Source organism: Xiphophorus couchianus, chromosome 16 (genome assembly GCF_001444195.1).
Source record: "Xiphophorus couchianus chromosome 16, X_couchianus-1.0, whole genome shotgun sequence".
NCBI lineage: Eukaryota > Metazoa > Chordata > Actinopteri > Cyprinodontiformes > Poeciliidae > Xiphophorus > Xiphophorus couchianus.
The window spans coordinates 3,680,634-3,707,350 of record NC_040243.1 but is presented as its reverse complement, the minus strand read 5'-3'; the positions used below and the strand labels follow the sequence as shown (position 1 = coordinate 3,707,350).

At 36.9% G+C, this 26,717-nt stretch overlaps 1 protein-coding gene across 3 annotated transcripts in view; it reads left to right on the top strand.

Moving 5' to 3' along the window:
• The first annotated feature begins 3,392 nt into the window (after positions 1-3,392).
• Positions 3,393-26,717, top strand: part of lrrc4ba (leucine rich repeat containing 4Ba) — a 45,869-nt gene continuing 22,544 nt past the window's right edge. Inside the window, exon 1 of one of the 3 annotated variants that reach the window (XM_028043023.1) lies at positions 3,393-3,801. The gene's annotated coding sequence lies outside the window, so the exon portion shown is untranslated. The other 2 variants (XM_028043025.1, XM_028043024.1) reach the window with 2 other exon arrangements.

Below are 26,717 nucleotides of genomic sequence, written 5' to 3'. Positions count from 1 at the left end.
CTCAGAGCAAGAGTCGCTGCTGCTGGGATGAAGCAGCAGCGGGACAGGCTGCGGATGCTGATCCTCTCTCCATGTCTGCTGGAGCAGAAACGGGTCGGCCACCCTGTTGCATCCAGACTCGCCACATGCACCAATCAGGCATTACATTACGACCACTGACAGCGCAATCTGTCACCTTATACGGTCACACAAGTGTGATAAATCATCAAACTGATTCATTAGCACGCAGAGAGAGGTTTTTAAGAAACTATTCCATCTAGTAGGGGAATAAACTTTTTTTTTTTTTTAGGTATTCTTAAATAGGATCTATCTTTTGTCCATCCATTTGAGTCTCAGTTGCTTCTAAAAGCAGCCCAAGTGATGTAAAAAAAACCAACACCCAGCAGTTTTTGGTGTCTGGAAAATGAACATTTCAAAAACTTCCCAATTAATCACATTCAGGCACTACAATGTTACCTAGCAACCCAAGCATAGTTCCACCTGTTGCCAACAACGTGCTGGTTCTCCAGCTTTTTTTACTGCTATATGTGCTGTACAATGGCTGCTGGAAAAGACAAGTGTTTTGTTGTTGACTTACCACCCAGAAACCACTTTCTGCCTTTTTGTTGGTTGTGCAGGAGGCTCCACTTCTGCTTTTCAGAGATGTACGGTTGTATTATTGCGCTTCTGTTTGCATCTATTTTTAAGTGTGAGTGTAAACATTGAATCGAGGGGTGTGGCCAGCAGCAGTTTATTTGGATTTAAAGTGACAAAAACCCTTAAAACAACTCATTCTAAACTGATCAGGTTAAAATTTAATTAACTAGGAATAATTTTTTTGTTTTATTTTGCCTGTAGACCTACCCTAACCTGTTTAAGAAAGCAGGTTTCTTATTAGCGCCAATCTCAAATAAATAGTATGCCTCACAACAAGAAGTATGCTAACAAAATAAAAAAGCATAACACTACGCTCTAATTTAAAGGAATTCAACAACAAATCTAACACCTATCAGTCTGGAGCCCAATAAATTTCTACAGTGTGAATCATTCAAATGTGGAGAAAACATGGAGAACCTTCCCAGTTATTACAAATAATTTCTGTTTGTTGTTGCTGCCAATAATCAGAGACAGCGACGTTCCCACATACAGCCGGGTTACCTTTTTCTCTTAATACAAAATCAAATGAAAATGGCTTGCTGCATTTCCTCCTTTATCTTTGTTAGATATCAAAGTTTGTTTGATTATGAAACGTAAACTGAATGTAGTCAAAATGTGAACATTTTGTGCTCAGTTGATGTGTTAAAGCAGGAAAAACTGACCAACTTGTGATTGCTAATCGGTAGCTGTTGTGAGGCGTTTATGGTCTGCAGTGATCAGTTTCAAACAACCAGCCGCCTCCCTTTTAATTCCCCGCTGAAGTGACTGATGGCTCAGTCTCCAGCTGACCTTTTCCCTTTAAGTTGACCTTTACGTTTTCCTCTGTAATCCGTCCCTGGGGAGTCTTTGATAAACTGCTTTCACTCGGCATCAGCCGCACATCTCCTTCAGGAGCGGGAAAGCACAGAGTCCGGCTACACAGCGCATCTCAAAATGTAATTTTATTCAGAATTGAAGCTATTATATAGATTCTTTGCAGATAGAAAGGATTTTTTAAAGTGTTTTTGTTCATTTTAATGAAAAATCCCTAAAATTTTTCTTTCTAGGAAACTTTATCACTGTTTAATGTTCAATAAAGAAAAAAATAAAGCAAAAAATATGCTACACTTAATGCCTGGGTCGATAATTTATTAACACTGATAATACAAGCACTAGTTTCAGTGGCGGATTATTTCACTTATACCACAACATTTTCCCATCTTATAAGTGAAATAATCTTCCAGTGGAACTAGCGCTTTTTAAAAAAAATCAAAGTTAATAAATTATTGACTTCAAGCTCCTATATCTTGTAAAAAGTTACTTTTAAGTTAGTTTAGCCTTATTTCAAGTGTGTTAAGTAATTTGCTCTGAAAACTAAACAAAGATACTTGGTAAGATTTTGTGTTTTTGCAGTGTAGTTTCCACTCCCTGGACAGACTGAATTAATCTAGTATCTTTTTAACAAATCATTGCGTGAAATTTCCTGTTTTATCCAGTTTTTACTTCATGCTGTTGTTTTTTATTTTTAAGCAGCTATGACTGTGGGGAAACTTTAAACTGCTGCTGCTGCACAAGTTACTCAGCAGGTTGTTGCTAGGTAACCAAAGTATGAGTTGCTAAGTAACCAAAATCTGAGAGCACTAGTTGATGTCACCAACTTTGCTTATTATAATATTCTACCTATTGATATTGATCATGTGTCTATCACCATATATGTTGGTATTGATTTAGTTTCCAGCCTTACTTCATCCTTTTTTGCCTTCTTTTAGTTTTAGTCATGGTTAACTTCTGGTTTTAGGCTTTTATTCTGAAGGGACAACTTTCAGTTTAACAACAAATGAACTGATTAAATGTATCTTGTTGAAGCGTTGCCTCCACCAAACCTTTGGGTGAACTTTGCTCCACAATCCTAATTTTTTATTTACTTAATCTTTATTTAGCAAGGAAACAACAAACTGAGAGAAACAATCTCCTTTTGAAAGAGTTTTTCCTTCCACTAAATGTTTAGCTCCAACAAGACATAATAGGTAGATTTTATTACAGACTCATAGTCCAAATCAAGAACAATCAATTATAAAAAGAAGAAGAATTGAATAAAATACATTAAAATTAAGATTTAGCCAAAATTTCTGTAGCTGTGAGATCAATATTAGAAATTTAATAGAAAAAAACTTGGATATTTCTTAGTGTGAAAAGTTTAAAATTTGCTAGAAAAAATTCTGACAGATGTTGAGATTCATCTCAGAAATTTCTTTGAAATAAAAATGTTTAACATTTTGATATTTTTTTGAAACTCAGAAATTAACATTTTTCTCTAGAAAAATTCTGAGATAAATCAAATTTTTTTTCTTGCAAATTTTCGATCTTTGGAGCTAAAAAATTTACTCGTTTTTTCTAGAAAATTTTTCAAATTAATCTCAACATGTCTGAGTTTTTTGGGGGTTTTTTGCACATTTTCAACATTCGGAGCTCAGAAATTTTGCCAGAACATTTCTGGGATTATTCTTAGATTTTTTTTATATAAGTCAAATATCTTCCATAATTAAAACATTCTCGCATGACCATGCCAGAATATTTCTGCATTAAAAGTAACATTTGCACAAACATAATCTTTGTTTTTTAATTTGCTTTAAAACCATCAACATAAATAGAAACATATGCTTAGAATATACAATTTATTTGTAATTAAATGAACTTTTTGATAATATTGTGTGATTTATTGACATGCACCTGCAGGGAGGATAAAAGTGATTGTGTCTGCAGTGGCAGCAGCGCTCTGCACAGGTGGAGCTGTGTTGCCAAGCAGCAAATGCTCCTTTCAGGAGAGGTTGCCCTGGATTTGTTGCAACTATCCGGCTATATAGCATGAAACGCATGCTGTCGGCATATGTTTTGGTTGTTTTTAATTTAAAATAATGATTAGACTGCAGCAGCAGCTGCAGGAAGAGTCCGTGGTTGCACCCACCTGAAGATTTCTGAGACAATTCCCATCATACCAGCGGCGGCAGCGCAGCACTTGGAAACGCTGAATCAATCTGAGAGAGAGAGAAAGAGAGAGAAGAAGAGAGAGAGAGAATCAGCGTCGGCGGCATCTCTGCAGTGGAATACGCGGTTATTTGAGGAAAGCTTGGAGCGACGTTGCGTTTTTAGGACTCTATGAAGGCATTACGAGATTTTTCAAAAATGGTAAGTCTATTTGACTTTCCCTCACGCTCGTTTCTGTGATGAAGATAATAATTATTATTTATTTATTTATTTTTTGCGTGTGCGCGCTTGTGTCCGGACAGTTAAGTGGCGTTTGATGCTCGGAGCGCAGCGGTAATCTGATATCCATGCGGCGAGTCCCGCGCCGTGCGGACTCTCACATCCACATGTCGGGATATATCCATATTTTCTCTCCGTAATCCAAACTTTTCCTCGCTGTTTGGTTGTTTTTGAAGCAGATGGCGTTAACCTTGGGTCATAAGATGGGCAGCATCCACTGTTGCGCAAGCGGTTTCCACTGAAATCTACTCATTGAACCCGGTCGGGTCAGGCTGTTGCTTCTGCCTCCACTCGAGTGGATCGTGGCCGATGTGCCCTGATTTGGCGGTGGCGAGAAACGCGCAGGCAGCTTGCGGGTTTTTACGCGTTAAGCTTTGAATAAGAAGCTCTGTGTCAAACTCAAGGCCCGGGGGCCAATTTTGGCCCGCTGTAACTTCTTATGTGGCCCTCTAGAGCCGTCAGAATAACAGTTGTGTGCTTAAAAAGCAAAGCAGTTTTTTTCTGCATGCTGCCATGTTACATGAATCTGTCTCTTTAGTTTTTCATGATGCCAGGATTGAAGACATTTACGCTAAATGAACAGATCCCTCTATGTTTTTGCAAGTTTATTGCAAATTTGAGTTTAACTGATGCCAACTCCTCACTGCACGTGGTAATGTTTCCTTCTTCATGTACCTTCAATTTGCTGAGTTATTTTTAAAGTAAAATATTATAATAAACATCTTTTCACATAGATAAGTCCCTCAAAGGTTTCGCAATTCCATCATTGTAGACGTTTGCGCTAAATGAACAGATCCTTATATTTTCATGCGAGTTTACTGCAAATATTCTGCAAGTATTGTCAAGAACATTTGTTTTTAGTAATGCTAACTCCCACCTGGTGGTGGCAGTGTTTCTTACTTCTTAAAATTAAATTATATTGAAGATCTTTTCACATAAGTACATGCAGTTTTTCGTGATTCTTGCTGAAAATTATTCTAGATGAACAGATCCCCATATTTTTTGCAAGTTTATTACAAATTTTCCTCACAAATGGTTGAAAACATCAGGTGTAAGTGATGCTAACGCCCACCACCAGGTGGCAGTGTTTCTTAATTTCTATTTCTTCAATTCGATGAATTCTTCCTAAAGTTAAATATTATTGAATATTGTTTTCACATTGATCAGTCACTCCATAATTTTGTGATTTTTTTTTGTGATTTTCTTCAAAATAATAATCAAAGAGTTTGTGCTGCTAATTTAGAAATATTTGCAAGGAATTTTGTAATTTGGTGCTTTTAAAGTTGGGCCGTCCTCTTTCCACGTTCAGATGATGGATTGATTGGATTTCTTTGAAATGTTAAAAGTTTGAGGTATTGTTTTGTAACCTAATCCTGCGATAAACCCAATCCTTTCTTTCTGACGTGTCTGCTGTGTGTTTAGGTCGTATGATGCCGTTTGTTTTCTAACAAACCCGGGCAGAACCGTTGAATTTATCCTTAGCTCAGATTTAAGGCTTCAACAAATGATTAGTTTAGTTATCGATTAATTAAACGATTAATCGGATAAAAATGGCCACATTCTACAGATTTTTTTATTTAAGCCTTTTTCATATAATAAAAATGTATCTTTTTATGTGTTTTTGCTTTAAGAGATACAAATGAACAAAATAATCCTTTTAAAATAAGAGAGTAAACATTTTATTTCGTAGAATCATAATTTGTAGCAAAGGATGCATTTATTTCTGCTTGACTTATCAAGGCTGATGTGGTGATTAGTTTTAGATTAATTGGTTAATAATTGGATGGGAAAAGGTGCTTTTTTTTGACTGGTTGAAGCTAAAATTTCACTTGTGTAGTTTTTGGTAGAACGTGTTTACAGACAAAGGTTTTTCTGTGTTTCTTTTTTTTTCTTTTTATTTTCTTTTTACCATAAATGCTAAATATCCACATTTTTATGGCAGTTTTGACTTAATTTCTGCTCTGACTATGTTGTTCTTTCAGCAATCCGGCTTTTTGTTCTGAGTCTGCATATCCCAACGATTAATCGTAAATTAGTTGATGATTATTTCCATATTGATTGATCACGATTAGTCGTTTCAGCCTTAACGAGAGTACACACCTGTAGACGGTATTTAATGATGTGAGAATACAAAAACACACAAAGTTCAGTGTTATGCACTCAGACTAAAACACATTTTTGATAAAATGCCAATAATAACCGTCTTTGAGCTTAAATTTTGCAAGCCATATTCACACACTGCTCTTTATGGTACCTGTAAACTTAAACACTATTCCAGCTCCACCATCAAGAGAATGACCATGATGTCTACCGTTTATGGTCCTGTGCTTTACGGCTTCACTTGGTCCTAAGTGGTAAAACTTTAAGGCGATGGTAATTTTTTATGTTGAGTGTAAAACTGTGCATGTTATCTGCTGTGACGAAGGGAACTTTTGTCATCTGACGATTATGAAGCGTGCAGCAGCAGCAGCAACACCAGTCACTACAAGGCCACAGTTTCATGGGAAGCTTGTCACATAATATCATATTTAAAGGCAAGGTCCTCCAGTCGAGGGAGCGGGGACGCGGTTTCCACATATCAAGACATGTTTGCACTGAAGAGCGAGGCTGAAATGTCTCCAGGATTTGTTGATTTTCAACTTCAATATATCAGTTTTAGGGCAGATTATCGAGAATTTGGTCTTTTTGCCAGAGAGAATCCTCTCTGGCGACCAGTATGAAGGCATGCAAAAGTCTTACAATGTAAGATTTCCAAACCTTACAAAAAACATCCTCAAGCAAATATATCTGTAATCTTTGGACAATGAGCAGCAGAGAAACAAAGAAAAACAGAAAATTTAATCTGTCAGCTGTTATTTTAAAGGGATCGTATGCAAAATTCACGTTTTGCGTAAATTTGTCCTTCCTTTTGGGTCTCTGCTGCTTTTCAAAACACTGCGCAGATTATTGGCAGTTAGTTCATGTTTTTGGTCTCTGGAAAGTGAGCCTTTTCCAGAATCTCCAGAATGTAACGTCACAAATCAGCAGGCAGTTCCCGTTACCTAGCAACCCCCCTGCGAAGCCCACCCATTACCTGACAACCACAGTTGAGCTCCAGCACGTTTGGTCAGCTGGTTTAACCTCTATATGCGCTTTACAATGGCTGCTGGTAAAGACAAGCGTTTTGTTGTTGACTTACCATCCAGAAACCAAATGCTGCATTCTTGTTGGTTGTGCAGGAGGCTCCACTTGTTCTTTTCAAAGATGTACAGATGTATAATTGCGTATCTGTTTCATGTGTGAATGTAAACGTTGAGTTTTTAAAGCTGCTACTGAGATCAGTAGCAGCTTTTTTGGATGTAACGTGACAAGACGCCCTAAAACAGCTCATTCTGAACTGAGCAGACTAAAATCTGATTATCTAAATATTATTTTCTGCAAAATATGTTGCAAACGTGTTTTATATCACCTGCCTAACTTGTCAAAGGAAGCATAATAGGTCGCCTTTAAAACACATGGTCCTACACGTTGTGCTGAAGCCTCACAAATTAAACGCCAGCTGAGCCATTTCAGTCATTTGTGGGTTTAGGCCAGAATGCTCTCTCATCTCTGTGGCGCGTTGCTTGACCAATGAGCTCGATGAAAACAAGCAGGCAGGTTAACAGAGACATGCTAAATTACACCTGTTCTGCAAAGGAAGGGTGTGACTTTGAGATAACACGCCTCCTACGCCGCAGGAGTTTTGAGCTATTAAGGATTATTTCTAGCGGAGATCGGCGCAAATCCTCCCAAAACAAACAAACGGAGTGAAACGGGTCAGTGGGGTCATCTGAGATGGTGAATCTCTGAAATTAAAACTCTCTTTCTCCAATCTGGTGAAAGTGCAGCTCATCTCTTTGTGTCCTCTGACTGTAAAAGGACAAAAGGTTCAGCAGGATGCATCTGTTGCTGCTTTAAAAGTAGGGCTGCAAAAACGGTAATGATTTTTTTTTAGTTATTGATTAATTGGTTGATTGTTGTGATGATTAATCAGTTATTCTGATGATTAATTGGATTAAAAAAATGACATTTAACAGATTAGTCACTTGTTTATTTTGTAAAATACTAGAAATGTGTTTTTAAAATTCGAACAAACAAATAATTAAATTCCCTTTTAAAATAAAATCGACATTTTATTGCCTAAAATGCAACAACAGAGCATTCCTTTAGTGAACGGTTGATCATTTGTTGGAAAGAACGGATCTGCATTCTGTGTGAAAAGCTCAGCCCTTTCTGCTTGACTTAACATCAACACAGTGTATTGATAATTTGTTGACTACTTATTTTGTTAACTGATCAATAATTCAATAGCAAAAGGTGCTTAACAGGAGAGTATTGTTGTTGTTTTTCCACAGAATTTGAACCAGGTAAAACTAAATTTGCCCCTGGGTAGAGCATATTTAGTTTTTTTAATCTGTAATGAAAATTATATATTTTTTGTACAGTTTTGACTTAATTACTGCTCTGAGTTTGAGTCTGTATACTTCAGTTAACGATTAATCAATTACTAATTTAGTTGACGATTATTCCAACAATCAATTAATCTCGATTAATCCGATTAATCGTCTCAGTCTATTTAAAAGACATTGAAAACAGCCATTATCCTAAATTTGCTTGTGGCTTCTGCACATACAGAGACTATTTCCACTCCTGTGAGGGGGAGAGGGGCCGAGATAATAGATGACACTTGAACCGCTCTAATCAGGCCAAGCTGGTTGCTGATCTCTTCATAGAGCGAGGGTGTCAGTGACTGATGGAGGCACAACTTGCTGATGCGCACAGGTTGAAGGGTGAGGGGAGAGTCACTGATCAGCCAAAAGAGACTGGAAAGTGTAGGAACAACTGCAGACTGTCCCCCCAAATGAGGCCGATGCTCTGCTGGAACGTTTCACCACATCCTGTTTCCTGCTCACAGTGGTGGTGGAAGGCTTCGTGATGTAGCCTCTTTGGCTAAAAACCTGCTACACTGATAAAATTTCGCCATCATTCTTTTTTATGTTGCATAGTATTCATCTTCACAAGCTGCTTCAACTTCCATACATAAAAGTTATGAACTCTGTTTTTAAAGTTATTAAATGTCTTATCCTGAAGAAAGTTTTTTAGACTTGTAACATCTGGGTAACTGATTATTCTATGGATTATTCTGACAATTAATCAATGTTTGATTAACCATCAAACAAATTTTAAAATCAAAGATAACTTGCCTAAATATAAAGGTTGTTTGTAAAGAGTGACTTAATTTATGTCATGGTCTTTGGGTTTTTATTCTGATGATTAATCAATTAATCAGATAAAAAAATAGGCTCTTTTTGACTAAAAAACTTAAGCCTTGTTGTTGATTTTTTACCTTAAATTAAAAATGCTTTTTCTTGCACATACTGTATATTTCTTGTAACAGCTTTAAATATGTTGTTGTTCCAGCAAATCAGTTTTTGTGGTGAGCCTGTATAGTCCTGTCAATGATTAATTGATTAATAAATTAGTTGATGATCATTTTAATAATCTATTCATTACAATTCGATTAATCATTTAAGCCCTCCATAATTGGCAGGTTGCATCATTTCCAGTAAGTCCACAAAAACAACGTTTTGTGTTTCATTTGTGCCTGGAAGCAGAAATGTCAAACTCCGGCAGTAAAAAATAAACCTAAAAATATCATGAAGTTGGAATCACAAAATCAGCTGTGGATGCTAACATTAGCATTTTAATGCTAGCAAGTCTGGTTAGTTTAGGCCTGAGAATTCTGAGAAAAGCCTGAAAATATGAACACGCACCTAGTGCTAAATTAGAGTATTTTTTTTTTCATGGTTAATTGTTGTTTTCTTATTTTATACATGCAATAGTTCCAGCCAGAACCTTTGTATTTGCATGTTTCTGGTACTCCCGTAAATCTGACGCACAAGCAACATCTGCAAACAACAAAACTGCTTCTCTTGACCTACCGGGAATTAATTTTTGCTTCAAAAAAATGATCTGATGCATCGCTGAAAATGCAGTTATTGTTGTGTTCCAGTTATGCTAAAAGGAGATAAAAATAATAGACATTTGTTGTTGAAATCATATATATATTTAATCAGTAATTTAGCAGCAAAAGTGGTTTTTGAAATGAAAATATCACTTATTTTGTCAGTGTAGTTTTCTATTAAACTGCGATTAGTTAATTACAGACCCTGCAATTAACTTCCACCACCACATAAATAACTTTCTGTTTAGTGAATGAGTGGATAATGGAAAAACAACCTCAGTTTATGTTGCACATATTGCAACATAAACTGAGAACTCAAACTTGGACAGTGATTTATATCTTTTTTTTGCATGATGTGCCACTATTTGATCATCAGTAACCAGGGGCCAGCGGAGCACATGTGCACTGACCCGGCTGCAGCAGAACCGCTGTTCCCCTGTGATGGCTGGATGGGCACTATCACCCATGATTGGTTTGACTGAGTCTCCCATCCAGGCCTGGGTGTTGGCCCTCTGGGGATCATGATGGCTGTCCGGGGCATTAATTATTGAATATAGTAGGAGGAATGGGAATGGTTAATTGGATAAAAATGAATGCTATAATCCATTGAATTGACATAATTAGAAATGGTGAGATTTCCCCTGAGGAATATATTCTCATCATGACCAAACGTGGAGAGGAAAAAATGAAACTGAAAAATGAACTGAGGATGCTCTTCCTTCCTCGTGAGTTTGTAAACGTCCTGGGGGAGATTTCAAACTTGGTGTGAGATTTTTTTAAAGGTGACCTACTATTCTTCCTTGAGCAGCTCTATACAGAACATGTTCATTTTTTGCACAAAATCATTCTGAGATAATGAGATTTTAGTCTGGTCAGTTCAGAATGAGCTGTTTTAGAGCTTTAAATCCAAATAAGCTGCTGCTGGCCACACTGGCCCCCCAACTCAACATTTACACTCACGTGAAAATGGCTGCTAACAGATGCGCAATTATTCAACCGTACAACTTTGAAAAGTAGAACTGGAGCCTCCTGCACAACCAACAAGAACGCAGCCAGTGATTTCTGAATGGTACGTCAATAACGAAGCCTGTTGCAATAATTAATTAGTCAATTAATTGCATGATAAATCAAAATGAGCTTGATAGCTTTCGTTCTGATTATTAATGTTTTTTGAAAGGTTTTTTTTTTTTTTTTACAGAATTCATAAACCATTTTATTTATGGATTTGGTTGTGTGAGGTTTTTATTTCTGTTTTATTTATTGGAAATTTAAAATATTTTCCAGTTCAAGAGTGAGGTGCTTTCTGCTAAATTAAAGCTTATTGGTCTTTCAGAGAGCAAACTAATGTGGTCACTTGAAAAATGTCTCAAAACAATGTTATAATTTTCAATTTGTCGTGCAGGGAAAGTTACTACTATGACAAATAAAACATTTGTCTTTTCCAGCAGCCATTGTACAGCGCATACAGCTGTGAACCAGCTGATCAGCTTTATTAATTGTTTTTTGCTTAGTTGGGTTTTGTAAGGTGACTGGGTTTTTTGAAAGGTGCCCCCTTATTATTATTATTATTGTTATTATTATTATTATTATTATTATTATTATTATTACCATATGTCCTGGAATTCTGCTTGGGTTGCTAGGTAACGGGCTGGGCTTCTCTGGGGTTGCTAGGTAACGGCAGTGCCTGCTGATTTGTGACGTTACGTTCAAACTGATCGCATTCCAGACACTGAAAAAAACCCGTTAATTTATTGGCAAAAAAATCTGACTGGCTGTTTCTTTAAGTGCTTCGGTTGTTTTTAGCAGCAGCAGAATCCCAAATGGAAGTGCAAAAACGTCAAAAAATGTGAGTTTTGATCCCCTTTAAATAAGTTGCCCATCCAGCGGCTGAGCTTGGCTGTCGGATGCCGAGTCGAGTCAGAGGAAGAGCTCTTCTCCTCTCTGTGTGTGTCAGTAAATGTGATTGGATAATGAAGGCAATCCGGCCTGACCACCCTGCGCCGCAGCTACTGCCGGCTTGGCCGCGTTAAGGCCCGGAGTCTTGAGGGAGTTTGTTTCGGGTCAGTGATGGCATAAGAGCTCACTACAGCATTGCAGAGTCAGGCTGGGGCCTTTCCTCGGTTCGGTCTGCCTCGCTGACTGGCTCCGCTTGCTGCAGGCGCAACAGTAGAGTCATACTGATACTGCTGTATGGCAGGCCGTTTCTACATAAAATCTGCCTCGCCCTACCTCCATTCCAGATATCTGAAACTCGTTATAAACTTGACAAATTAGTCATTAAGATAACTGTAATTATATTTTCACAAGACAAAGTTTCTGTTTGAGATATCTCTATTTACATTCTGACTAGTATAAATGACAATAGATTTACCATTAATTTATATGGAAGCTTCAGACATCTGCAATGAATTTTTGACTATTTGAAACATATATTTCAGATACCAAGAATTATATTATGACTGGTTACAACTTAAATTTAAGATGTTTTGTTCTGACTAGTCCATATTCTAATTAAATTGTCTTGAATGACAAATTAATTCAAGATATCTCAAATGTATTTTTAGATATTCGACTAGTTCAAATCAAATTGTGGATTTCTTGAAATCAAATAACAACTAGACAAAGCTAAATTACAAGTTTCTGGAGTTGTAATTTTGACTAATTAAAATTCCTTTTTAAATCTTTTCAGATATCTGTAATGACAGCTTTTCTATTTCAGATATTTTGAATTAATATTCTGTCTAGTCAAAACATCACAGATTTATGTTGCATATTGAAATCTTAATAAAACAATAGAAAAAATAGGAAAATGTTTTGGGAAATGCACCATTTCAGCTTGGTGCATTGGTGACGGGGTGGACAGGAGCACTTTTAGCTTTTCAAAACCTTTTTTAGGTATATTGTGTTTGTTGGAAGAGAATAAACAGGATTATTCCAGATTAATTTGAGATATCTTGACTAAATACCTTCTAGTTTTCAGTGCAAACATCCCAGTAGACCAGAAGCAAATCAAAACTTTCCCTTTTTTTAGATTAAAAAGGAAATTCTTGATTCAGATATCAAAAGATTTACTTTGAATTAGTCATAATTATGTTTGTGATATCTTAAATTGCTATTGCGGATGTGTGACCCTTAAAATAACCAATTTGGTGACGCCAGTTGAGATATGGGATTTTAATCTGTCAAAATGTAAATGGAGATATCTTGAATTATTATTCTTGCTGATCAGAATGTGAATGCAGATATGTTAAATTACCATTTTGGATAGTCAAAATGTAGTATTTTTAGACATCTGACAGATGAAACCGATTTTATGTTACAAATGCCTGCCGTACACAGGCAGCACAAGAGAACTAATGTGCAATTCTTAATTCAGATGTCAAAAAATGACATTTTGATTAGCTATAATTACATTTGTGATCTGTTAAATTGAAACTGCTGATGTGTGACCCTTAAAATGACAAATTTGGTGACGTCATTTGAGATGCAGTGAAATACATTTGCCAAAATGTAATTGAAGAAATATTAAATTATTATTTTTACCAGTCAGAACGTGAATGCAGATATCTTAAATTACCAAAATTAATTTAAAATGCATTTAAAATAGTCAAAATACATTTTTAGATATCTGGAATGTAATTCCAGATAGTCAGACAAAACAGATTTTTTGTTAAAACTGCCTGCCATAACTGATGATGACAGTATAGTTATTGATGATGTAGATGGCACCAATAAGAGATAAACATGAAATTATAACCCCAGTGACCAAAGTGTGATGCTTAACAGGTTTTTTTCCTCCCCTCCTGATGCCGTTGTTTGTTAATTTAATTTCATCTCTCCGTGCTGCGTGTGATTCAGCCTGACAGAGCCAGGTTTGGTTTCCACGGCACTCTCAGAGATCACAAAGAGATGCCTGGAGAGAAGCGTGGGCGCGCTGTCGCACAAGATGACACGTAATCAAATGTCCTTTTTGTATCTGCTTGGAGGTTGTTGTATTTTCGGGGGCAGCGGCGGGGGCGGCGCTGATGTCACAGCGAGATGCTGGCTCCAGAGGAGGCCACGCAGACGTGCCAGCAGCGGCGCCAGGGGAGCCGGAGGGAGCCACGGAGGAGGCAGTTAGCAAAGCTGCATGCCGTCACTGTGATAAATCTCAGATCTGGCTGTACAATGAGGTCGATTCCTCTCACACCTTCACCGTTTGCTTCCCAATATACGCTCTGTGGCCGCTGTATTAGGAGCACCTGTTCACACTGCAAAACCACAAAGACTTACCAAGAAGTTTAGTTTCTACTGCAAATGTCTTAGAAGACAAAATTAACTTACAAGTAACTTTTCAGCGAGATGGAGGAGCTTGTTTAAGTAAGTAACTCCTTCATTTTGATAAAAAATAACTAGTTCTACTTGTAACAAGATATTGTTTCCATGTTATAAGAGAAATAGAATTAGTAATATTCAGCAATATTGACTTAAAGAAGCTCTTATACCTTCCTGAAAAGTTACTTGTAAGTTAGTTTTGTCTTATTTTAAGGGTATTAAGATATTTGCACAATAAACTAGACATAAATCCTTGGTAAGATTTTGTGGTTTTGCAGTGTCCCCCTTCATTTGAGGCCCAGAAGCAAAAGAGAGGAGAAACACAAAATCTCACCTCCAAGTATTTCAGGTTTATTTTTCAATGCAAATATCTTAGTACACTTGAAATAAGACTAAATTAACTTACAACTACCTTTTCAGCAAGAAATAGGAGCTTATTTAAGTAAATAATTCCTCAATATGTTTTTTTAAAGTTCTAGTTCCACTGGCCGATATTTTCACTTTGAATACGTGAAATAATCTGCTAGTGGAACTAGAACGTTTTCATCAATATTAAAGAATTATTGCAAACAAGCTCCAATATGTTGCTGAAAAGTTCCTTTTAAATTAGTTTACCTTATTTCAAGTGTACTAAGATATTTGCACTAGAAAGTAGACAAAAAAAATCCCTGGTAATAATATTTTGTGTTTTTGCAGTGCAGTTGCAGTTACATAGGTACGGAGCAGAAAATCTGCGTCTAGATGTGCTTAAACCAACTTTCTACCGTTCTAACCGAGCAAGAGAGAATATTTAAGTCAAGTTTATTTGTGCAGCACATTTCAGCAACAAGGCAAGTTCAAAAGCTCTACACGATAAAAACATTGCACACTAACAAATTATGAAAAAAGAAACAAAGGCCTTTTTCAAGCAAATATACATCAAATATCTTGGTCGTTCAGTGATTTAAGACTAACATCAGTATCTTAAAGTCAATTCTGTCAGTGCAGGGACTTTGGAACTGGGGTGATGTGCTCTCTTTTCCTGGTTTTAGTCAGGACTTCAGCAGCAGCGTTCTGGATCTGATTGGTTGCAGTAATCATTGTGACTAAATATGAACGGATGGTTGAGTTTCTGTAGATCTTGTTTGGACATTAATTCTTTAAACCTGGAAATGTTGTTCAGGTGATAGAAGGCCGACTCTGTAATGGGTCCCAGTGTGATTCTGCATCGAACTAAAGCAGCTTAATCATCAATTATTCTTACAATTGATTGATTAAATGGATGAAAATAAGAATTCTGTAGATTCTTCATTTAACCACTTATGATTATTTTATGCAATACTACAAATGCATTAACATTTTATTACCTAAAATGCAATAATATGGCATTCCTTTAGTGTACACTTGGTCATTTGCAATCTGCTGCTAAAAAACTACTTCTAACATCAACATGTGCTTGATTTCTGCTTGACTTAAGATCAGTATAAAGCAGGAATGATCTGTTGATTATTTTCTATTAACCGATTAATAATTAGATAGCAAAAGGAGATTATAATGAGGTTTTTTAGCTAAATTTGAACCAGGTCAAGCTAAAATTATCTAACAGGAAAGGTTTGGATAGAATATATTTATAGACAAACACTTTTTTTTATCTAAATGAAAACATATTTTCAGTAATTACATTTTGGTTTAATTACGATGGTGTTGTTTTAGCACAATCAGAGCCTTTTTTACAGTCAGTTAATAGTTAATTGATTACCAAATCAGTTGGCAATTATATCAATATTTGATTCATCACGATTATTGCGATTAATTGTTCCAGGCCTGTTAAATACACATAGGTAGTTATCATTGGGCTCCTGTGGAACAATTCGTCCATTTCTTCCCCATATGTGTATGTAAATATCTGAGAAGCAGGATAATGCAACATTTAAATCTTAATTAATCTCTAATGCATACTTCCACCAACTTAGGAACTTTATTAGGCAACTTTTCAGATCCCTGTAGTGCATTTTTTTTTTAGAAAAAGAGACTCTGGCAAATCAGTAATGCACGTACGGTTCTTACTTCTCTCTACGTACCTTAAACCGTCCCACAGGCCTTACAGGTGGCTAAGTCCTGGCACAGCACTTTTCCGAGTGCAATACATATTTTTCCCCCAAATTTAATGAATATGTGTTTTAAATTGAGCAGCTGTACATGAAAATGAGTTCATGTTGCGTTCCACTGGCCTCCGCAGTCAGCAGATCGCAATCCAACGGAGAACCGTCGGCATGTGACACCAACAGGAGATTTGCATCCTGGATGTGCAGCTGAAACTTCTGGAGCAACTGTGTGATACTATTATGTAAATATGGAGCCAAACCTCTGAGGAATAGTTCCAGCACCTGGTTGAAAATGTGCCATGAATATTTAAGGCGGTTCTGAAAGAAGACAGGAGTCCGGTACAGCACTCTGAAGGCGTGTTTCACTGAGTATGCAACACTGTTGCACATTTTTCTAGCAGTAGTGAGGCGTTCGGGTTCAGCTTTCCTGTCGGTTTTTATGCAGACTGTTTCAATTAAAATGTTAAAAGTAGGGCTGCAATTATTTATTATTTTAATACTCAATTATTTGGTTCATCTGATAAAAAATTGCCACATTCTGCTGATTTTTCATTTAACCACCAAGGCTTATTTTATAAAATATTATTTAAAATAAACAAATACAAATAATTAAATAAATAATTCAGCTTGTTGTTTAAATATTTTATTGCCTAAAATGCAATAATATAGCATTATTTTAGTGAATTTGAACTGGGTAAACTAAAACTACTTATCTTTAATGCAACATAAATATACGTATATATATACGTATATATATATATATATATATATATATATATATATATATATATATATATATATAGTACAGTTTTGGGTTAGTTACTGCTCTGAATATGTTGTATATTTCATTTAGCGATTAATTTATTACAAAATTATTTTAATTGTTGAATAATTATTTTAGTTGTCATACAGAATGCTTTAAATGAAATGTTAAAACAACATTTAGAGCTAGCCTGGTAGAAACTAGCCCTTTGTTCTTCGCTTTGCTTGGTACAGCGGATCTGGACTGTGTTGAAGTTTCACATTTTATTCTGTCACAAACGTTTGGTTGTGACGTTTGTAATGCGCCAGTTCGTGTGAAGCTTACCGGAAGTTTCCTGCGCTGTAAACAACCATCCTTCACCGTTGTGGAGCCGAACTAGATCGCTATTGATGCTAAATAGATATTTGGAAGTGCGACCCACACGGACTGAACGGCTTTGTTGACTTGATATTGCTAAAACTACAGGTAGACTACTTTAATAAAACGGCGCAGAAAATCGACGTCATCGTTCACTCTGTTCGCTGATTGGTCCGGCTGAAAATCTACCGGGAAAAGCCCAGACGGAGGAGCAGTGAAGGGAGATTAGCAGTTAATTTTGGACTCTACACCTGTGGAGACGGTCAGCTGGTAAAGTGGCTGCTGTTCTGATCCGAACCGGGGAGATTCGAGCTGCGGCTTCCCGCTTTAGGAGCAGCAGAGCGGGGCCGCGGACGCCCCGAGCCCCCTCCACACCCCCGCTGACGTGACGGAGAGACGCAAGATGGTGAGTGGTTACTATGGCAGGTTACTATGGCAACCCCAGGTCTCTGCAAGAGCTTCCATTTCGCGCAGCGTGGGAGAGAGGTGGAGAGAAGAACCCGCAGAGAAAGAAGGGTGGAGAAACCAGCAGAGGAGGTGAGGGATGGAAATAAACACACGTTGGGTGTAGGAGAAAAAGAAGAAGGAGAGGAGGAAGGAAAAAAGTGATGGAGAGATGAGAGCGATGGGGTGAGACTGCGGATCAGAGGGCAGTGACGCCGGACCGGATCGGTGCACGTGCTGGAATGTTTCAGGTCTGGTTCTCCATCAGTCTGCTGCTGCTGCATGTTCCCACTCTTTATCTCCTCCTCCTCCTCCTCCGGCTCGGCGGGAGACGTCGTGTCGGTCTCTGTGACGGGGTCTCCATAGAGACGTCCATCAGTCAGTCGGCGTCGGTGTTTTTTTGCGGGCAAAGCCTTATCGTGTTTGTCAGTGTGAGTGTTTATCTGTGCGTGTGTTAGTCGGGGTGTCACTCATAGGGAAGGCTGGGGCGAGGCCTGAATGAATGGGGGCCACGGGAGCGCTGCTTATCATGCATGCATGCACACGCTGCTTGTTTGTTTTGAAAAAGACAAGCCTTTCTACATAAAACTCTGGCGTGCAGTCGGGGAACTGTAGATACACAGACAGTCGGATGCATAACAGGAGCATTTCCACCTCTGCCCTGTTGCATCAACCTGCCTGAATATAGATCTTTGATCCTACATCACAAGTTTCCCTGTAGAAATAGTTGATTTTTGCTCTTTTCTCGCTAATATCTGTTGAACAGAGTTTCAGAAAGTTTTTAAGATCCTTTTAATGCAACCTTGAATAAAATTTAAGAATGAAAACTATTGGTTAGGTGCATTCACACCAGCTCTGTTAAATCCACTTTCATTTGCCTAGAAAGTCCGGTTCGTTTGTGGAAGTATGAAAACGCAATCGAACTCTGGACGACTGGTCTGGTCCGCCTAAGTAGGTCTGGGTTTGCAGGAAGCGGACTATAGTGCAGGGCATTCTGGGTAAATACAACCAACACAAATGAAAGAGTCTAACGCTAGCTGGAGAAATGGTTTGTTGTCTTTTACAAAAGATTTAAGAGAAATCCTACAACCGCTGAAATCTGATGCTATTCCGTTTTGTTTACATTTTGTGAAGAAGGAAGTTGCGCTCAGTGTCTTCTTCTGAGATTTTTGTGTTGTTTCTTCAAGTGGTTCTTAGTGCAGCACCCCTACAGGCGAGGAGGGGAACAGGTTTTTCAAAGGGTTTGGTTTGTTTAACAGTGAAAACACAGGAGCTGAAATGTAACAAATGTTCCAATTTTTGTTGCCAGGAGAACTGAGTCTATCGGGATATCTGGTGTGAAAATGTCTTACACTGCTAACCTTAACCGCCGAGCTTAGAAGTTTTTTGTTTTTTCTTTGCATTTAGCCTCGTATGGGTTGGCAGCAGAAGTGAGTGGTGAAACAAAAGTTGTCCAGGTACCTGTACATAAATTAAAAAAAAGGTAGCTAGTTAGTTAGCAATGCCATAATAGCAACTAGTAGCCTGAACTACCTCAAGTCACAGGTTGAGTCAAGGTAATGGAAATTTTTGCCAAACAGAATACGGCCATATTTTCTCACTGCATGCGCTGCCCAAGTACAGGATGGTGCCCTGAGTGAGAGAAACTATTGTGACATTTATCAAAACCTCACTGAATTTACAAGTAATTTCTTATACTATCCATCCATCCATCTTCTTACACCCTTTGTCTCTATTGGGGTCAGGAAGTGGTGGTGCCTCTCCAGCTAACGATCCAGGCGAGAGGCGGGATCACCTGGACAGGTTGCCAGTTTGTCGCAGAGCAACACAGAAACAGACAGGACACACAACCATGCACACACACACCTAGGGGAAATTTTTAGAGAGACCAATAAACCTGACAGTCATGTTTTCAGACTGTGGGAGGAAGCTGGAGAACCCAGAGAGAACCCACGCATGCACAGGGAGAACATTCAAACTCCATGGAGAAAGATCCTGGGCGGGAATCGAACCCAGGACCTTCTTGCTGCAAGGCAACAGTGCTACCAACTGCACCACTGTGCAGCCCCAAAAGCTACATCTAAATGAATAATTAAACAAGTTGTATTGCTTGAAATAAGTTCAAAGAGAAAAAGAGTTTGTACAAATATTTAGCTTAGTAACAAACAAGTCAAGATAAAAACAGAAAAACTTGTTCTTTGAGTATTTTTTTATTAATAACATGATTCTGTTTAGTGGAGCTATAGAGGCTAAAAATAAAATGTTTCTTTACGTCTGAAGATCAAAACATCTTCATCTTTAAAGCACTCATCTTCTCTTGGCATCTTTTTGTTTTCTTGCAGGATATTGAGATAAATTTCTATTCTTTGATTTTTCTCTTATTAAAATAGACAACTTGAATCCAAATTTAAAATATTGATACAGATTGATCCTTATTAGTCTGGTACTGGCCTTGCTTCAGCTCCGTGTGTAAGACGACATGCCGACGACCTTGCCCTTGACCTTTAACGCCTAATAAACACTTATAATTACCCTTCTAATTAGAAAGATGCCCTTGTCCTGCACTCATCCGGAGCAGTTGTGCGTGAAAGCTCAGAGTGAGGTAGATTTATCTCAATGTTTTATTTAAAAACGCCACCTGTTAGCTCTTAAGTGCTGCTGTTACGCTGCTTTGTTGCAATGCACCGACTTCTCCGGCCCAATTAGTGGAGCTGCGAGCTGTGTCCCGGTATGTGGATGGGCTTGGAGCCAGGCTGCAGCTGTTAGAATAGCAATCACAGGTTCTCATTCTGGTGGTTCTGCATCGCCTAAACCCAGGAAAGCTTTCAACAGCCGTCAGCACGAAGAATGAATTCTGTCTCTGCATTTTAAAACACTTTTAGATGCGTCTGTGGATGCATGTGTAAAAAATACAGTCAAGATTTTTCCTCATGTTGCTTTCTGTGCATTGGAGCTATAAATACATGTGATTTAATTGTGATCCTGCTGCAAAGTCAGAGAATTGCAAATGCTACCAAAAAGTGTTGAGAAGGAGTTTCAGCAGCACAAACAACGCGTTGGATGGCTGTCCTTTGAACGGTTGCGTGGGAGGATTTATAATTGCTGTTATTGCCAATCCCAGGATGCTTTCAGGGACTGAAAAAATTATTCTGCATGCAGTACTTTAAAAGAAGAAGTAGTAGAGCGATGTTAAAAAGGGAAAGTGTGTTTGTGCCGATTTCCATAATGTGAAATCAAATCCAAACATGGTTGATTTATCTTTTTTATGCTTCTTTATTGTTTTATTAGGAGGCTAATGTCAAAATACGGACTCATGGTGCGTTTATGGTCTGGCATCACAACCCGAAATGAGAGCACTGCATTTATAAGCAACATTTTGTTTAAGATTCACAAACTTATGTTAAGAAGTTTTCTGTCATCCTAAACAAGCAGAAGGATGAATATTTTAAACTTCGGTGGATCTTCTTGATTGATTTGCTACTTTTTAATGAATTATTGTTAATAATATTATTTTGTTGGGATTTTATGTGATAGAAAAAATATGCATGGTTTTTTATCCTCTTTACTGATTAACATCTGAACAGTGCGGTGTGCACTAGCTCTGTCAGCTATCTAACTAATTAACCCATCTATACCCGGGGTTGGCATCCTTCACAACACTGACAGCCATTTTTATTCAGATTTGTTTAGCGTAACAAAAGCTACATGAAGTTAGCAGAAAATTACTTTATAAAAAGTAACATTTTTTATAAAAATGCTATGCATATGTAGCCTTAAAACACCCAGGAAAAGCGGTTAACCTATCTTTTTAAAATTACCTTTACATTTTACCACCAATTATAAACATTAGTTCTGCTAATGCTAAAGCGCTAGCCTCAATTCAAATTATATAAAACCCTCAAGCACCAATTAAATTTTGACATTGTAATTTGCCTTATTATATTTACGTCTGTGTCTAATGTTTGTGTTTTATTTCGTTTCTTGTTTGACATACATTTTTTGGGGGGAGAGAAGGAGGACATTAGGAAAGGAAACTGAACTGCTGCATAAACTGTCTTCAATCACTTCAAAATAAGAGCATGAATATAAACGTCTAGCTACTTGGAAGAACTCCCAACAGTCGATAACTAAAACAATTCAACACAAATGTTGTATGTTATTCAACTGAAAGTTTAGAATTCATTCAGAAAAATAAATTTAGAGGAAGGAAATTGCGCTAAGCGTTTTAAAAGCTAGCAGAAACACTGAACGCTAAAAGAAAAATTAGCTTAATAAAACATCCTTCTGGACCAGATACCAACTTCAACGTCATAAGTAGTTTGGAGACATGTTTTTTTTACACTTTTTAATATAGAGCAGGCACTTTCGTTTGACTGGATATGAATATAAAACAAGAAATGTTCATGCCAACCCCTGGCTGTGGCGCCCTGGGTGGTCAGCCTCATTGCCCGTCTCAAATAACGGCACTGGCCACAGAGATAATGTTTTTTTGACCAAGCACTAAGTTTCTACATGATTTTTCTTCACTTAGCGATTTTCTTGTCCCTCCTGCTAAAGAAAACCTCCAAACTCACAACCAATGAAAAGGATTCTTGTCTCACAGTCTCTTCTTACAGTCGGGCAACAATAAAACCCAGAGAATAAACACAGAATGCAGCACAGATTGACTTTATACCAGAAAGGCCACACGCACAATCATAGAGTCAGAGCTGACAGATCGTACCTTGACCCCTGAGAGAAATCACTCACACTCGCCTTCTTATGTTGGAAAAAAAGAAAAGAAAAACGGAGGCAGAATGGATACCAGAAATGCTGAAGCAAGCCCTATTGTGCTAAACAGCTGGGAGCAACGGACGCTCACCTCAGAAACACTGGGGAAAGCTCTCAGCAACCCCAAAACTGTGCCATTTACAGCGCTCTGTAAATGGCTGGGAGACATTTCCATTAGAGAGCGGTTTTAATCCTCAGGAAACCAGACCATCAGCGCTCCAAACCGCCTTAAACACGGATCAATTCTTCACAAAACCAGCTTCCACAACTCCATAGCTGGATTTTGTTTGCAGCTGAGAGCTTTGGAAGATGTTAATATTAAAAAGCCTTTTATCCCAACACATAGTTATCGATTAATGAGTTAATCTAATGCTGGTTGATCTTATTGGTCAACTAACGATAAATTGATAGACGACCATCTTCTTAAAAACCTGAGGTTCCTCTTGTATCAACATAAAGGGCTGCATTTGTGATAATATGTTAAATTTAGCAAAAATCTAAAATTTTAACACAATGTCAGCTGTATTGAATACTGACTGAATAAACAGAATTATTAAGCTAAAGACATATTTATAAAATATAGCAAAACAGGAACCTCTTAGGTTGCTGAATAGAAAAATAAAAGATGAAAAGAATAAAATGTTAAACACTTAATTCCCCATGAACAGACAGAAGTGTAGTCTGGAGCTGCTCTTGTAGGAATATTAAAACTTCGCACCAGGAAGCGCTTTAACTGACGGCCCTTAAAACAAACCGCGCTCATTGGCGCCATCATGCTACAGGTTTTCTGCGTCATTCCTTCCCTTTCTGACATAAAATCCTCCCTTCGTGATAAATATGTAAAATTTGAATGAGTTTTGACGCTGCTTCGCCTGAATGATCGCTGTTAACTTAAGGAGTTTTTTGAGTGTTTATATTTCTGAACAGAACCGTTTAAAATTCATTTTTTCATCCCGCACCGTTTCTCTCTTGTTCTGAGAGACCGCCACCAGCTTTCATTTTCGTATGAACGGCTCCGCTTTAGTATGACCCGTGGCGCCCTCTGCTGGATGGCGGCCGAACTGCAACACTAAAAAAAGATATAAGCGGAAGTTATTCGTTAATCAATTGGAACTGATTTTAATCTAATAAACCATCAGTTGTGTATTTACTAGCTACATTTACTGAATTGCATTTACTTGAGTAATGTTTTTTGAAAAAATTGTGCTTTAATGATTGTAACCAAAAATTCACCAGACCTGCAGTTTTTGTTAAAATGTAATAAAAAATAAAAAATAAAAATTATTGAAAGAAACTGACTTGGAAAAAAATTATTTTGCCTGATTTTGTTATTGTTTGCTACTTATATGAATTATTGTAATTTTGGTCCTTAAATTAACAAATTTTTCACTTAAATTTATATGTATGTCCAGCTGATTATGTAATTTTTAAATATTACATAATTGATAATTTGATCAGTTACTCAGTACTCGAGCTGGCCTTTTAACAAATACTGTTTTACTCTTGATTAATTTCTTGGGCGGTAAACTATGTTGATGCAGTGCTACTCTTGTTGGGTACTGTACCCACCTCTACTGATCCTTCACCAGACAGGGTTCATACCTGTTTTAAGAACATTATGGGTTATTCATTATAGCTCAGTTTTAGTTCTTTGTGACTTATTGTTTGTCTAACTCGGTTAGTTTTAATTGGTTTTTATTGTGTTTTCTAGTTTTCATTAGCCATTAATTGTTAAATATTGTTTGGTTTTAGTTTTGTCTTTATCCGCTTTAGTAGTAATTTTAGTTTTTTCACATTTTGGTTGATTCAGAATCGTCAAAGTATTGCTTTGTGAGCACTTGTCTTTTCCAGCAGCCATTATACAGCGCATACAGCGGTGAAATCAGCTGACCAAACATGCTGGAACTCCATGTTGGGTTGCTAGGTGACAGGCTGGGGTTGCTAGGCAACAGGCAGTGCCTGCTGATTTGTGAAGTTACATTCCGGAAGTTTTTGAAACGTCTCATTTTCCAGACACCAAAAAATATTAAGTTATTGCCAACAAAACGGCTGGGTGTTGATTTTTAAGTGCTTGGGCTGTTTTCATAAGTTGAGACCCAAAGGAATGCACAAAATGCATCGAGTAGACTTTTTATTTTTACCAAATACGTTTTTGATCTTGGTCTTGAGTAATTTACTTTTTACTTTTGCTTGAGTATAAATATTTAGAAGTAGAGCTACATTACTTGTCCACCTCTGTAAACCATTAACTGTTTGAATCTCTTCCACCACATAATACCAAGAGCCCCAGTTTAGGGGTGGAGGCAGAGTAATGTCCGTTAATGGGAGTGCTTCAGCGGGGTGATGAACACGGTGACTTTTAATCTGCCGCTCTCGGCCTCCTCTGAAGGATGAAGAGGAGGAGGTCCCCGCTCCGGTAAGAGCGGTTCTGAATAGATCAAGGCTCCTCTGCGCCTTCTGCATCCAAATGAGAGCGGAGCCGCGTCTTTGAATGGGTTGAGTGGGAGGGCGAAGTGGGAGACCATGCAGAAGGAGGGGGCTCGAGCACATCCTATTCGACAAGGATGAACTGTGAATGAAATGGGAGACGGCAAATTATCCAGTTTTAGAAAGGACTAATAAGGCTGTTCTGCTGTTTTCTAAAAATAAGCCCTTATTGTAACTCTGCTGCAATAGCTAAAATAACCGTTTCACTGTTTGAGAAAAAAGAAATGGGATTACATTATGCTCTGTTTTTGATAAGTAAGTAGAGCAAAACGTTTTGGATAATTAATAGTTTATCATAGAATTGGAACGTGAGCTCAAATAGATCAGAACAACTAGTTACATTTACTCAGTTACATTTACTCAGTTACATTTACTCAGTTACATTTACTTGAGTGACATTTAATGTACCATTTTTACAACACTGTATTTTTTACTTCTACTTGAGGACTTTGAGCTGCCTTGTTGGTGAAAATGTGCTATACAAATAAAATTACCTTACCTTGAGTCATTTTATTATGAAGTATTTTTACTCTTACTTGAGTAAAATTTCTGGATTTTCTTCCCACTGAATGAAAAACAAAAATTTAAACCAAAAATTCACCAGACACACAACTGAAGTTTTGTATTTTTTTTATTTAGTAGACTTTTTACCAAGTACTTTTTTACTGTCACTCAGAGTTGGAAAGTAACTAATTACATTTACTTATTTACATTTACTTGAGTTACTTTTTGAAAAAAATCTACCAAAAATCAGAGTTATTAAGTATTTACATTTACTCATTTGTGTGGTTTTTATTTCCATTTTATTTATTATTTCTTGTTGTGTTTTATTTGTGGATATTTAATGTATTTCAGCTCCAGTGTGAAATGTTCTTTACTAAACTTTAGTTTATTAGTATTACAGAGAAAAAATAGTCTAAAAACAACAATATTGATATCTGTGATCATTTCTGGCATAATTTACCGTCCAGCAAAATTTGCCATTATGAAAAGTCTAATGATATAAAATTTACATATTTTTAATCTTCTTATTTATTCTTGGAAATAAATTAGAATTAAAATACTAAACCCCTAAATAAACAGCAAATATGTGATTAAATAAATAAATGGAATCAACTTAAAACAGATTTTTTTAAAAAGTTAAATAAATCACCTGGGGAAAAAAATTATGATCTTTGTAAATTAAAACAAATAAATAAATAAATTACAAATAAATTACAAATAAAGTGGGATAGCAAATTACTACTAATAAAACAATATATAAATAATATGACTAATTTAGTAAGTAAGTAAATAATGAGAAATATAAAAAATAAATTAATATGTAAATGAACATAATGAACACAAAGTGAGAAACAAAAAAAACAAATAATAAATCAGATTAATTCAAATAAACAAAACAAAAAGTTTGAATCAGGAGGCAACTTTTATAAAGTTAATTACAGGCTCGCATGCTAATAAAACTTAAATAAACAATAAATTTATGCCTAAATTAAATAAAGTTTTATCAGCGTTTTATCAAGGTTAATTCTGTTATCATTCCCAACTTTAATTCTAAAACTAAACTGATAATAAATATAATTGTAGATTTATTTGTGTTCTTCTGTCCGCGGCTCGATGGATGGTAATTTAATCA